The following is a 13,372-nucleotide window of genomic DNA, read 5'->3' as shown; positions in this document are numbered from 1 at the left end:
CAGAGAGCAGAGCAGAGGAAGCAAGCTCTCTGGTAGCTCTTATAAGGGCACTGATCCCCTTTATAAGGGCTCCACCATTAGGACCTCATCTAATCCTCATTACCTCCCAAAGGCCTCACCTCCTAATACCATCACACTGAGAGGGTAGGGATTCAACATGTGTACTGGGGGGGCACAAACATTCAGTCCATAATAGGTGATAACTTAACACAATGCTTCTGGAGTTTTACCATGCCTATGAATCACCCAGGAATCTTGTTACAATGCAGATTCTGATTCTGCTGATCTAGGCTGGGGCCCAAGAGTCTTCATTTTAAACCTGTTCCCAGGTGATGACATCCTGCGGGGCTGAGGCTCGGGTCTTGAGTAGCAATGACCAAGCTGGCCTCCCTAACGGCCCAAGACCTCTTCTGACGATTAAGCACCTCGAAGTTTGGCGTAACGTTTCCTTTGAAGCTGAGCAGCTCCCTCTGGAGAACCCTGACATCTGGTCAAAGAGTCTTCTCTCTCGAGGAATGCTGACGTTCTGTGAGCTCCACTGTGTGCCAGGCGCTGTGCTGAGCGCTCCAGGTGCATTCGCTCTCTTAACCCTCACAGCTGCCCACTGAAGTCAGTGCGGTCATTATCCCCATTTTACAGATGAGGAACACTAAGCCTTGGAGAGGTTAAAGCGCTCACGATTACATAGCTGGTAAGGGGCAGAGCAGGCGGTCCAGCCCAGGCTGTCCGATTCCAGACCCCTCATCTCCCTGCAGAACCAAAGAGCAGATGGAAGTGAGCAGCACTGCATCCTGGCTATGCGGGAGGGGGACAGTGTGGTCCATCAGTGCTGGGTCTCCTCCAAGGGAACACGTCTCAGCTCGCAGGTCTTTCCTTTGCCTCAGATTTTCTTGATAATCTGAAGGGGCTCAGAAGGCAGCAGTATCAGCCAGTGGGGTAGGAAGGCTGCTTCCATGAGTCTTCTGTCCCCAACTAGAGGGTTCCGTGGCTGTCTGTGAACAGCACTTAGATCGTGTCATGGGAAGGCCGTGGGTCTTAACAGGCCACATCCATTTTCATTTACCTTCTGAAAGAAGATTAAGGAGAAAATTCAATTTTGCCTAATGCCTCCCCCAAATGGCTAATTTATATGCTAATTAGCAAGATAAGAATCGATGAAACTGGTAATCAATATGATATCCAAGGCACCAGTAATGAAATTCATTTTGAGATGCACTGCCGGTGGAAATGAAGCAATTACGCGGAATAAATGGGGCAGCTCAGGGAATAGGGGCTCCATATTGCACTTGACTGCATTACCCCCCACTCCTCCTCCCCTCACTCTTTCCCCACCCCATGGAGATCGACGGTCCGTTCAGTTCCCTGGGGGCCCCACACACCAGCTTCTCCCTCTCTGATACCTGACCCTGCATTATCCCTGTGGATTTGTGGTTCAACCAGGGGAAAATGGAGGAGGGAAAATTACAGTCTGAGACGACTAGACGTAAAGCCCTGGAGGAGAATCGGGGGCTAAATAGAAGCTTCTAAGCCAAATGCTGAGTGGTGGATAGCACTTCACTCTCTACTTGCTGAGCGTGGTTTAAGGTTTGCCAATTCTAGGCTTAAGTATAGCTCCTGCATTGCCTAGGTTTTCCAGAGCTGTCCTGATTTCAAACCTTTTGTCTCATTAGACCCTATGTCAAATGATGTGTCCTATTTAAGTCCACAGTGAAGTAGGCCACAGTGTCTTCATAAGGTTTAGCCTGACTCTAGGAAGTCTTATTTCTACTTGGCCATTTATTCCAGGGTTTCAGATTTTTTTTTTTTTTCCTTCTCTCTCTCTCTCTTTCTGTGTGGATGTGTGTGTGTTAGAGGTGTTTACAATCATCACAGCATTATTCATTTTGTATTCTTCAGCTAAGACAATTAAAGTTTGTTTTTTAGCCCAGTGTCTACTCATTAGTGTCACCTGGGAAGTTTCCTCCCTCCCCCAATTTATATATTTATGAAAAAATTTTAACGTGAAAAAGTTGAAACAATTATACAATGAATATTTTATATCTATTTATCTAGATCCTACAGTTAGCATTTTACCACACTTGCCTTATCACATATCCATCCAACTATCCATCCCTCTGTCCATCCATGAGTCTATCTTTTTTTTTTTTTTTTCAGTTTTAAGGTAAATTGCAGGCATCCACTAACACCTAAACACTTCAGTAGGCCTATCATTAACTAGAGTTCAATAGTTGTTTCTCTTTTCTTTAGAGGTAACATTTACGTGCAGTGAAATGCACAGATCCCATAAGTTTGGACAGATACACACACCATGTATATGTCCACATGTCCGCATATGATATACACGAATGTAATGTCAACCCCATCAACATCCAGAACATTGCCATCACCCCGGAAGTTCCCTCATGCGCCCTTTCCCGTTACCCCCCACCCCCCACTTCCAGAGGTAACCACCACTCTGATTTTTCTCACCATAGATTAGCTTCACCTGTTCCTAGGACTTCATATCAGTGTAGCCAGAGAGTTTGCCCTCTTGTTGAAGGTTTTTCATCCCGCATCGCATTTTCGAGATTCATCCATGCTGTTGCCTCTATGGAGAATATGTTCCTTTCTACCGCTGAGTAGTACTCCATCGTTTGGATTTACCACAGCTTTTGAGCTCATATGAAGAAGACTGCCAGGAGCATGTGTGTATAAGACATTTATGGACAGATGTTTTCACTTCCCTTGAATAAATTCCTACGAATGGAATCTCTAAGCTATAGAGTAGGTATATTTAGTTTTATGAGAAACTACCAGACCATTCCCAAAGCAGTTGTGCTTGGGACGGCTTTTTAGTTTGGTTGGGGTTTTTTTTCTTTGCTTTTTAGGGCTGCACCTGCGGCATATGGAAGTTCCCAGGCTAGGGGTTGAAGCGGAGTTACAGCTGCTGGCTTATATCAAAGCCACAGCAATGCAGGATCTGAGCCACGTCTGTGACCTACACCACAGCTCGTGGCAACACCAGATCCCTGACCTACTGAGGGAGGCCAGGGATCAAACCTGATCCTCATGGATACTAGTTGGATTTGTTTCCATTGCACCACAGCGGGAACTCCGGAAAGCTTTTAAAATACAGCACCTCACCCTTCTCCCCAGAAATTCTTAATTAATTAATTAATTATTAATTGGTCTAGATTGGGGCCCAGGGGTAACTCTTTCTGCTATAATCACCTGGTGGTTTGAATGTGCAGCCAGAGCTAAGAATTGGTGAAGATGTATTTCTTGCACTATATTAAGTGCAAAAAGTTTATTTACTTTTTTATTTGGAAAAGTGGCTTTTTGTTGCTGTTCTCTTTTTTCCCTTTATTTTTACTGCTATAAAACTTTAGGTATGTACATGTGGAATCTCATTTTTAAATGACACAAAATAGGAGTTCCCGTTGTGGCGCAGTGGTTAACGAATCCAACTAGGAACCATGAGGTTGCGGGTTCGATCCCTGTCATTGCTCAGTGGGTTAACGATCTGGCATTGCCATGAGCTGTGGTGTAGGTTGCAGATGCGGCTCGGATCCTGTGTTGCTGTGGCTCTGGCGTAGGCCGGCGGCTATAACTCCGATTAGACCCCTAGCCTGGGAACCTCCATATGCCACAGGAGCGGCCCAAGAAATGGCAAAAAGACAAAAAAATAAATAAATGACACAAAATAACTTATTCCAAAATAGTAACAGACTCACAGATTTCGAAACCAAATTTATGGTTACCAAAGGGAGAATGTTGGGGCGAAGCATAAATTAGGAGGTTGGGATTAACATACACACCCTTCTATATATAAAAGATAAGTAACAAGGACCTACTCTGTAGCACGGGGAAATCTACTTGTTCTTCTGTGATAACCTATACGGCAAAATAATCTGAGAAAGAATGGATATGTGTTTACGTATAACTGACTGGCTGTACACCTGAAATGAACACAACATTGTAAGTCAACTATACTCCAATAAAAAAAAAAAAAAAAAAGACTTGGGCATGGTCTAGGATGTTCTGGATGTCACAGTGCAGACTTCAGAGTAAAAAGACCAGCTTTCTGATCCCAGCTTTCCCACTTGGTATTATTTGACCAAGTTTCTTCTTCTGTAAGATGGGGCTCATAGTATGTATTCCAAGGTTATAAGGATAAAATTGCTGGACTCAAAGAATTTTCTGAAATTGACCACAGGCTCGGGGTATGAATAGTTGCCAGCCTCCGGGAGGAGTGGGATTCCTTAACTCCGCCTTTCTGAACAAAGGCAGATTGACAGTTCTTTTCTTTGGTTCCATAATACGGCTCTGGATGGTGAGGCTGTGAGTGTCAGAGGTTGGAGAGCTGTCACCACCTTCCCATAATGACTGAAGTATAATTATCTCTTGTCTTACAAATATGTAAAAGCCACAAGTCAGTAGGATAAGGATTTTGAGTTGGTTTTCCATCCCACTGGTAACTCAGACTGCTCTGTTCACCGTGTAACCAACAACATACCTCCTTGCAAGACTCTTGGCTAGAGGCTGAATTAAGACAACTGTGAGGCGCTGTCCAGTAGCATGGAGCCAACAACAACAAAACCAACCACTGAAACCCGATCCCCGCCACCTGAAGCCTGGCCCGTTTCCCCAGGGGAGAGAGGCCTGGACACTCGGCATCTTCCCAGTTCACCTTTCACGATACCAATTCAGATCAGAGCAAACTGGCTGGCCCCTGAGCCTTGCAGAAAGTTTGTGTGTGTGACTCCTGACAATGTTTTATATCGGATGCTCGGTACTTGTTGGGAAAACGACAACAGAGGTTTCTTTACAAGGTCCTCGGAATGATGTGGCTTCTCTCATTGTTCAACTACTTGAATGAGGATTTGCCAGTGAGCAGCAGCAGGACTGCAGCTGGGAACAATAGGTTTCCCCACGTGAGACAGTCCAGCGTGGGCTGAGATAAGGCTCTTAAGTCAGACTAGAAGTGCCAGGTTTTGGCTCCTTTCTGAACAGGAGGGCTGTGTAGGCCCCTCCTTATGTCCTACACAGACACTACTAAGAACACAGCATTCTTGCCTTCCTGGCAGAGTAGGGCTTTCACAGAATCAGAGGCTGCTCTGGGCACCAGTTATCAGCACGGAGATCCAGGGTAAAGGACGGCTGTGATAAGCCCCTTTTCAACTTTCTGGCCTCCCTGAGTGTCTGTCTGTGGAACCCACATGCTTTGTTAGAGGGTATGGGGCAGAGGGGGCGAGGGAAAGAGATCAGATGGCCTGCTGTCTGGTACATGTGTCTGGCTTCAACAGTCCCCTTTTGGTTTGGTTTTATTCTGTAATGTGTCCCCTGAGAAGACAGTCTAAGCAGCCTGGGTTACCCTGCAATTTCTCCAAACTATTTGCATGAAATACTGCAGGCAAAAAGCCCAGCCCCTGATTGGCTGTTGCTAGGTAACAACATAATCATCAGGAAATTAGGCTGTCCCTTTTTTTTTTTCCCAACCCAGAGTATGTGTGTGATTGCAGCGTTGTGCAGGAAGAGAGAGGGAGTGGAACAAAGAGAGATAAATGGGATGGTCTTGAAGGCGGGGACACCACAGCCACAAACCTGCATCCCACGGTAGGACAATCTGCTTTGGGTGGGCTCGTTACTCAGTCAAGCCAATATCGGTGCATTTTCCTTGCTTAGATGAATGACAAAGCTAGCAGGTCCTGCAGACAGCAGGAACAGAAGCTATGGAAGCAACTTTGACATTTGAAGTGATTTTTAGAAGCAGGAGGTGGTGCTTAATATATGAGAATGACTCCAAGTGAGGCTGAATAAATGAATGTGTCTGGAGAGCGTGTGCAGGCAGAGAGGACTCCATTAGCCTGGCTGCAGGATGCCTGTGAGGAAGAGCCGTGAGAATGTGCATGTGAATGAGGCGTGTGACAGAGGAAAACCACGCATGCTTTCAAATGTGGAAGGAAGCCCCATAAACTGAAGTTCGGGGTTGTGTCTGTTATGACTCCGCCAACGTTTAGGCATGTGGTCCTACTGTTACTCAACCAGGCCATCTTCCGCCTACCCTGGTTAGACTTGGCCAGTGAATGAAGAGTAAGAGGCAGAGAGCATTGTGTGTGTGTGTGTGTGTGTGTGTGTGTGTGTGTGAGTGTGTGTGTGTGAGTGCCTGTGTGTGTGTCTGTGCCGGTGTATACATGTGCACACGCATGCACTTTGAAGCACCTAGATCATTTTCGAGACTGTATCCTTGAATGACAGCAGGTCCAGCCCTGACAAGTGTACAGCTATACCTGGACACTTGCACGGGGTAATGAATATCCACGGAGACCGTGAGCACTTTCCTCCCCCTTCCTGCTAGACCCAGGTGGCTTTCCACCTCCAACCACCCTTATCTTGTCCTCTTTTTGAGTTCCCTAGCAATGACCCTGCCCTTACACTAGACCCTCTGCGCCATACTGCATACTTCATTGGCTTGCTACAACCCCCGGCAAGCTAATTGCCATTTACCATTCATTGTCTGCCAGATTAATGACTCCTCCTGTGTCTGGTGGCCCTCAGCCGCCTCTGAGATTCTTCCGTGCCCTCTCTGGCTTGTCTTTCCCTTCTACCCGCATCCTCAGCTCAGTCCCTCTGAGTCCACATCTGAGTTTTTAGAAGTCATTTAATTTAAATGCTAAAATAGAAGCACTGTCACTTTTTTTGTCTGATCAAGGGAGGCAGTCCCCAGCACAACGCACAATTCATTTCGTAACAGTGATGCAAATAAGCAAATGTATCAGGAGCAAGACAGGATGTGTGCCAATAACCAGGACACAGAAGGGAATATTCTCCTAAATACACAGCCCCCCACAGTGACTAGCTGCCTCCAGTGGGTGAACCTAACGAGATTCATAGCCCCTGGCCCAAAGGAAAAGAGCCATTACGAACTTAATAGTGGCTCCAAGCTCCTTTCTAAACATGTGCACTAAATGGCAAACCTGGTGCCGGGCAAAGTGGCCACACCTTGTGTACATATGTGACAGATGCTCTCTAAGTCAGTGGTTCTGACTGTGGTCCCTGGACCAGCAGCATCAGAGATCTGAGGGGTGCCTGCAGGCCTTTTTATGCACTCCAGGTGATTCTCAGGTATGCTGAAGTTTGGCATCTGCTGTGGGCCTGAGATTTTGCACTTTTAATAAATTCCCTGATGATACTGACCCCTCTCTGAAAAACCTCTGCTCCAAGAATAGAAAACAGGGGAACAGTGTGTAATGAGAAGGATCACTTTCCACCTAGAACACCCCCTCCCTATTCCAAAGTCCAGTCAAACCCATCATCGAAGGCCCACCCCCCAAATGAAGCTTCTAGTCAATTCTACTGTAGGTTATCTCCCTCCCCCCCCCTTTTTTTTTTGTCTTTTTGCCTTTTCTTGGGCCGCTCCAACTGCATATGGAGGTTCCCAGGCTAGGGGTCTAATCGGAGCTGTAGCCGCCGGCCTACGCCAGAGCCACAGCAACGCGGGATCCGAGCCGCGTCTTTGACCTACACCACAGCTCACGGCAAAGCCGGATCCTTAACCCACTGAGCAAGGCCAGGGGTCGAACCTGCACCTCATGGTTCCTAGTCGGATTCATTAACCACTGAGCCATGATGGGAACTCCCGGTTATCCCTTTATACCTTATTACATCTCAGGGGTCAGCAAAGTAGGAATGGTTGGGTGAGGGGGGGTCAAATAAGAATATGCAACAGAGACCATATGTCATCCTCAGAGCCTAAACTATTTACTATCCGGCCCTTTACAGAAAAAGTTTGCCACTTCCTACTATATTTATTTATGTACTTTTCTTATTTCTCCTCATAAACTATTAACTCCAAAGTCAATATCTGAATCATTTTTGTATTCCATTCAGTACCAAGCACATAGTAATCGTTCAATAAGAACAGAAAGAATGGATGTTGGTTGGGGAGCTAGTTGCATGTTAACAGGTGTTCTGGAAGTCCAAAAGAGATGGTCAGCTTTTCTGCTTAGCCACTTTGTGGCTGCCCCATCCATGACATAAGAACAATAGTTTCTCATTTGAGTCAGGAAGTTCACACTAATGAAATTTACTCTTTGTTAATAACTGGAATGATGAAAACCAGTGAGGAGCTGTCACTGGTTTGTCGCTGCTTGAAAAACAAGATTAGCATTTGGAATGTGCATAAACAGAAATGTTAAAAAATAAGCAAAAAGCAGAGTTCCTGTCGTGGCTCAGTGGTTAATGAATCCGACTAAGGACCATGAGGTTGCGGGTTCGATCCCTGGCCTTGCTCAGTGGGTTAAGGATCTGGCGTTGCCATGAGCTGTGGTGTAGGTCGCAGACACAGCTCAGATCCCTCTTTGCTGTGGCTCTGGCGTAGGCCAGTGGCTACAGCTCCAATTTGACCCCTAGCTGGGGAACCTCCATATGCCACTGGAACGGCCCAAGAAATGGCAAAAAGACAAATAAAAATAAAAATAAAAAATAAGCAAAAAGCTTAAATTTTTACTTGGATTTCTGGTGTCCAGTAAAAAAATCTTCATGGATTTATACACTACTAGGGTTAAAAGAGACCCTAGAGGCAATGCTGCATGGATCACACCTGCCATTGCTCACCCTCTGCTTGCATGCCTCCACTGACTGGAGACTCACTGCCTCACAAAGCAGCCCACTTCCCTTTGAACAATTCCAACTGTTAGTAAGCACTTTTTTCTATTGACTTAAAATCTATCTACTTAACCATTTCCACTCTGTAGTCCTATTCTAGCTACCTAAGTTTTATAAATATGAGCAAATAAGTGGGCAAATGTATACTTTTCCAGAAAGAGTAGAATGTTAAGGGGGCTCCACCCCATTTAGGTAGTTTTCTTCCGCAAACAGTAGCCAGCTGGTAGAAATATAAGAAGCCAAAAGCCAAAAGGTATGCCCAAAAAAGCAAATGTATGGGTATAAAGTAGACCAGGACATAACATTCCAAGTACAATAGGAAGTAAAAGACTGATGGTCACAGTAGATCCCAGGCTGACCACAGACATGCTGTATGTTTCCACTAGAGAGGAATGTTAATAGCACTTAGAGGCTATTCTTTGGGACAAATGCGGGAAAGGAGGCCCCAGAGCTGGGCCAGGGCAGACTCTGGAATTGCTTTGTGATCCCAAAGCTATGAAACAGCTGCCAGGACAAGTTGCTAGGGCAGAAGCACAGCCAGAGAAAGCCTCTTAGGAATGGCTGAGTCCTTTAAATGGCCATCTGGGCCAAAGCAGTGCGGGACTGAGGCGGGAACTGTCTCAAAGAAAATGGGAGGAGTGGATGGAAGGAGGAGGCTAAAATCTCAAGTTGGGGAGTTCCCGTTGTGGCTCAGTGGGTTAAGAACCCACCACAGTGTTCATGAAGTTGCCGGTTCCATCCCTGGTCTCGCTCAGTGGGTTATGGATCCGGTATGGCCACAAACTGAGGCATAAGTTGCAGATGTGGCGTGGATCTGGCATTGCTGTGGCTGTGGTGTAGGCCAGCAGCTGCAGCTCCGATCTGACCCCTAACCTGGGAACCTCCATATGCTGCAGGTGCAGCCCTAAAAAGACAAAAGACAAAAAAGAAGAAAAAAAGAAAGAAAAAAAAATCTCAAGTTGTACACCTATTCACAGTGTGCTGTAGGCTTAGTACTAATACACAGTGTGATGTAGGCTTAGTACCAATCCAGACACCCTGCAAACTAACAAACCAATCACTGCATGTTTATTGATCCCTTACTCTCTGGATTTCTAAAGCACTCTTACTGCATGTGCTTAGGGTTGCATGGGGCACTTAATCTAGAAATAGCAGGCACTAGTAAGCTTCTAGTCTCTCGCCTTCCCCCTTTCTTCCCAGTGTATATGTGCGTGAATGCATGTGCACACACACCCCCTCTCACACATACACATACCAGATACACCCTGGTTAAGTCCACCTGGATATCACTTCTTCCAGCTTCTGTAGGTGGGATGGGTTTTTTTCCTTTTCCTAGGAAGAAAATTCCCCAGATTTGAGACTGGGGCTTTTGGGATCCTGGTGAAAAGCTTATAACCAAGCCTGGACCAAAAGTCTATTTAATAAATGGTACAGGATTAAAAACCCAAATTTTTGAGCCATCCCTTCTCCACATTCAAGAAGCGCTCTTGTTAACAGTTTGGACTTGAGTTCTAGATTCAGACTGCTCTGGTTTATGCCACTCAGTAGCTTTGTGATCTTGGGCAAGTCACCTGACCGCTCAGAACCTGCTCCCTCATCAGTAATTACTACTCTGCAACAACACCAGCAAGAGTAAGCAAGCAGAGGGGGGCTGATGATTATTAAATGCCTGTTCTGAGCTGCCTACAGCACTAGGTTTTTTGCTTGCATTTTATTATTTACTCTTCCCAATAACTCTTAAAAATCTATATCATGAGCACCGTTTACAGATGAGGAAACTGAGGCCCATGGATGTTAAATGAACTGTCTGTGGTTTCACAGCTAGAGCAGAGGCAGGACTCCAACAGCTTTCCCTGAGTAGGGAACTCCTTTTTCTTCTGAATCGTGTGGCCTCCATGAGACTGTGCCTGGCACACAGCGGGCTTTCAGGAGAGGCAGCTTTCCTTTGTCCCTTCTCGTCGAAAGACGTGGGGCAGTTGCTTCTGTTTTGTATTACTTTTTAAATTAGACAGTGGAACATGATTTTGGAAACACTGCTAACAGGACCAGACGTTTATCTAAATAAGATAGTACATCTGAAAATAAGTAGAGGAAAGGCCTCCATATGTTAGACAGGCCCCTATTCTTACTCCAGGTGTGATGTCTGGGGTGCGAGGCAATCCCTGGCAGAGCTACAGCTGCCAGGTCTGCGGTGGATTGTCCCCCCTGCTTGAGATGACACCAGCAAGGCCATCTGTCAGATGGAGAACTGAGCCAAGTTAGACTGGGAAGAACCCACTAACCCAGAGAGGCCTAGACCTGAGTGAGCAGAAGTCGTTCTGCCTCTTTCTGGACTTGCAACCCTGGTTTCAGATACTGCACTTGCCGCTTGCAAGCTCCATGGCCTCATGTAAGTTATTGGACTCTTTGGAAGCTCAGTTTGCTTGTGGGAAAAATGAAAACCTAATCCCTAGGCCATAAGTGTGTTGTGAGAAATAAATGCCATCATGCATATCAAGCTCCTGTCCCTGAGCAGGTAGCCCCTCTCCCCCATACCCCAAAATGGCAAGAATTATCAGTTACCAGCACCAGACCTAAGCTCACAGGCCTCCTAATAAAAAAAAAGATCATTCACATGCAGAACAAGAGTCTTCTTAACAGGAGGTACCACTTCCATCCCAGGCAAACTGTCTCTTTAAAATATATCAAGGAGTTCCCGTCATGGCTCAGTGGTTAACGAATCCAACTAGGAACCATGAGGTTTCACGTTTGATCCCTGGCCTTGCTCAGTGGGTTAAGGATCCGGCGTTGCTGTGAGCTGTGGTGTAGGTTGCAGATACTGCTCGGATCCCGCATTGCTGTGGCTCTGGTGTAGGCCAGCAGCTACAGCTCCAATTAGACCCTTAGCCTGGGAACCTCTATATGCCGCGGGAGCAGCCCTAGAAAAGGCAAAAAGACAAAAAAATAAATAAATAAAATAAAATAAAATATATTGAAGCCCCATTTCCTAATCTCCTCATAGGGGATGTAAAAGGAAGCTCTAAGGGGGGAAGGCTGCACCCTTAGAATAAGCTCGGGGGGCAGGGGAGAGCATGCTCAGATGGCAGCACCCAAATATAACCCCTGCTTCTCCTAGGGACTCCTGACCCTGGTGTTCGTACAGTCAGCACACTCCTCAACCTAGTGCTGCAAAGCATCAGGCAATATCTGTGGGCCACTGGAAGGTCTGAGGTATATCCAGTTTGGAGGCTAGGATAAGAAGAAGAAGAGAAACGAAGGCTGGTGACACCGTATAGATAGGTTTCTGTGCACTTGAACAATTACTTTGAAAGCCTGGTTGTTTCCCGTGATCCCTATCCTGACTTAGTCATGCTTGTCGGGAGGTGGCAGTGGCAGAAAGACAAGCCTGCCCTGGTTTAACCCAGCATCAGGCTAGTTCAAGGCCAAGATGGAGTGGCAGAAAAGGGCATGCTCTAGAAATGGTGCAGGCGGGGGTGTGTGCGCATGTGTGCGTTTGGAGAACCTTAGCATGAAGAGGTTTTTGTAGAGGTCTTTTTATAGCCTTGGCTACTGAAATTTCTATGTATAAATCCCAGGAATGCATAGCTCTACTAGAACTAAACAAGGAAGAACTGACTGAAACCATCGCATGAAGAATCTACCTTGTCCCCAGACATACAAGAGAAGGTTTTTCTAAGTTTGGGGTTTATTGGTGAAAATTAAGTATCTTTTTATCATTTTTTTCTTTTATCATTTGATTTCAAATACTGTTTGCTATGTGTTAGCTCACCTATTACTCCAGACAAGCCTACAGGGTGGTACTGTTGTCCAGTTTTACGGTTGAGGAGACGGAGGCCTAGAGAGGCTCTCTCACTTGCTCAGAGTCGCACAGCTAGGAGGCTGAAGGTCGAGCCAGGTGGTCAGGCTCTAGGGCACACATTCTTAATCCCTGTCAATCTTATGCTCCTAAAGAGCCTTCTAGAAAATCTGCCCTTTAAAAAGGAGACAAAAATTTAAACAGGTAAAACAGACCCCAGTGTTTTATAAAGAGGCTTTCAAATGCAACTGTGACCCGTGATGATAATGACCTATGGGGTCCTCACTATTTACTGTGCTTAAAGTAATCGTTTTCCAAACCCCCAATCAGGCTCACGTCTTCGCCAGTCTCCACATGCTTACTGTTTGCTAACTGTGGCCCTTGGTGCTTTACAAACTTATCATATAATCCATGTAACCAGTCCATGAGGGAAATGGGATCTCATCACACTGCTGAAGAAATCCAGGCCCCAAAGATGACATAGCTTGCTCCTAGACACACGTCTAATGTGTGACCTGGTTACACTTTGAACCCGGGTCTTGTAACACAAAAGCCTGTGCTGTTAACTGAGATGCTGCAGGTACACGGTCAGCCACGTGGGTTTGCATAGAACAGGCCCGTGTACACCACAGGCCACATGCCCAACCCGGCCCGCCTCCTTTTTGGTCACTAATGTTTTATTGGAACACAGCCACACTCCACTTAGGACTTGTCTGGGGCTGCTTTCGCACAGCAGAGACCATATGCCTGCAAAGCCTAAAATATTCGCTCTCGGGCCCTTTACAGAAGTGTCAGTCCCCGCCTTAGAAGACACAAGCTGTCTAGCTGCCCTGTCTTCGAGCAGTGAGACTAAAACCACTTCTGCCCCCAAACACGCAGTTTATATAACGTGGCTTTAATTATATATTCCTCGAGAAGAGATCAATTCCT

The 13,372-nt window shown here is 46.1% G+C and overlaps 1 protein-coding gene across 2 annotated transcripts in view; it reads left to right on the top strand.

Annotated features, from left to right (window-relative positions):
* The window catches only part of PHC2 (polyhomeotic homolog 2), a 111,246-nt gene that overhangs the window by 34,738 nt on the left and 63,136 nt on the right, over positions 1 to 13,372 (top strand). The gene's annotated exons all lie outside the window — the stretch shown is intronic.

This window comes from Sus scrofa, chromosome 6, assembly GCF_000003025.6.
Source record: "Sus scrofa isolate TJ Tabasco breed Duroc chromosome 6, Sscrofa11.1, whole genome shotgun sequence".
NCBI classification, from domain to species: Eukaryota; Metazoa; Chordata; class Mammalia; order Artiodactyla; family Suidae; genus Sus; species Sus scrofa.
This window is presented reverse-complemented; position numbering and strand designations above follow the sequence as displayed.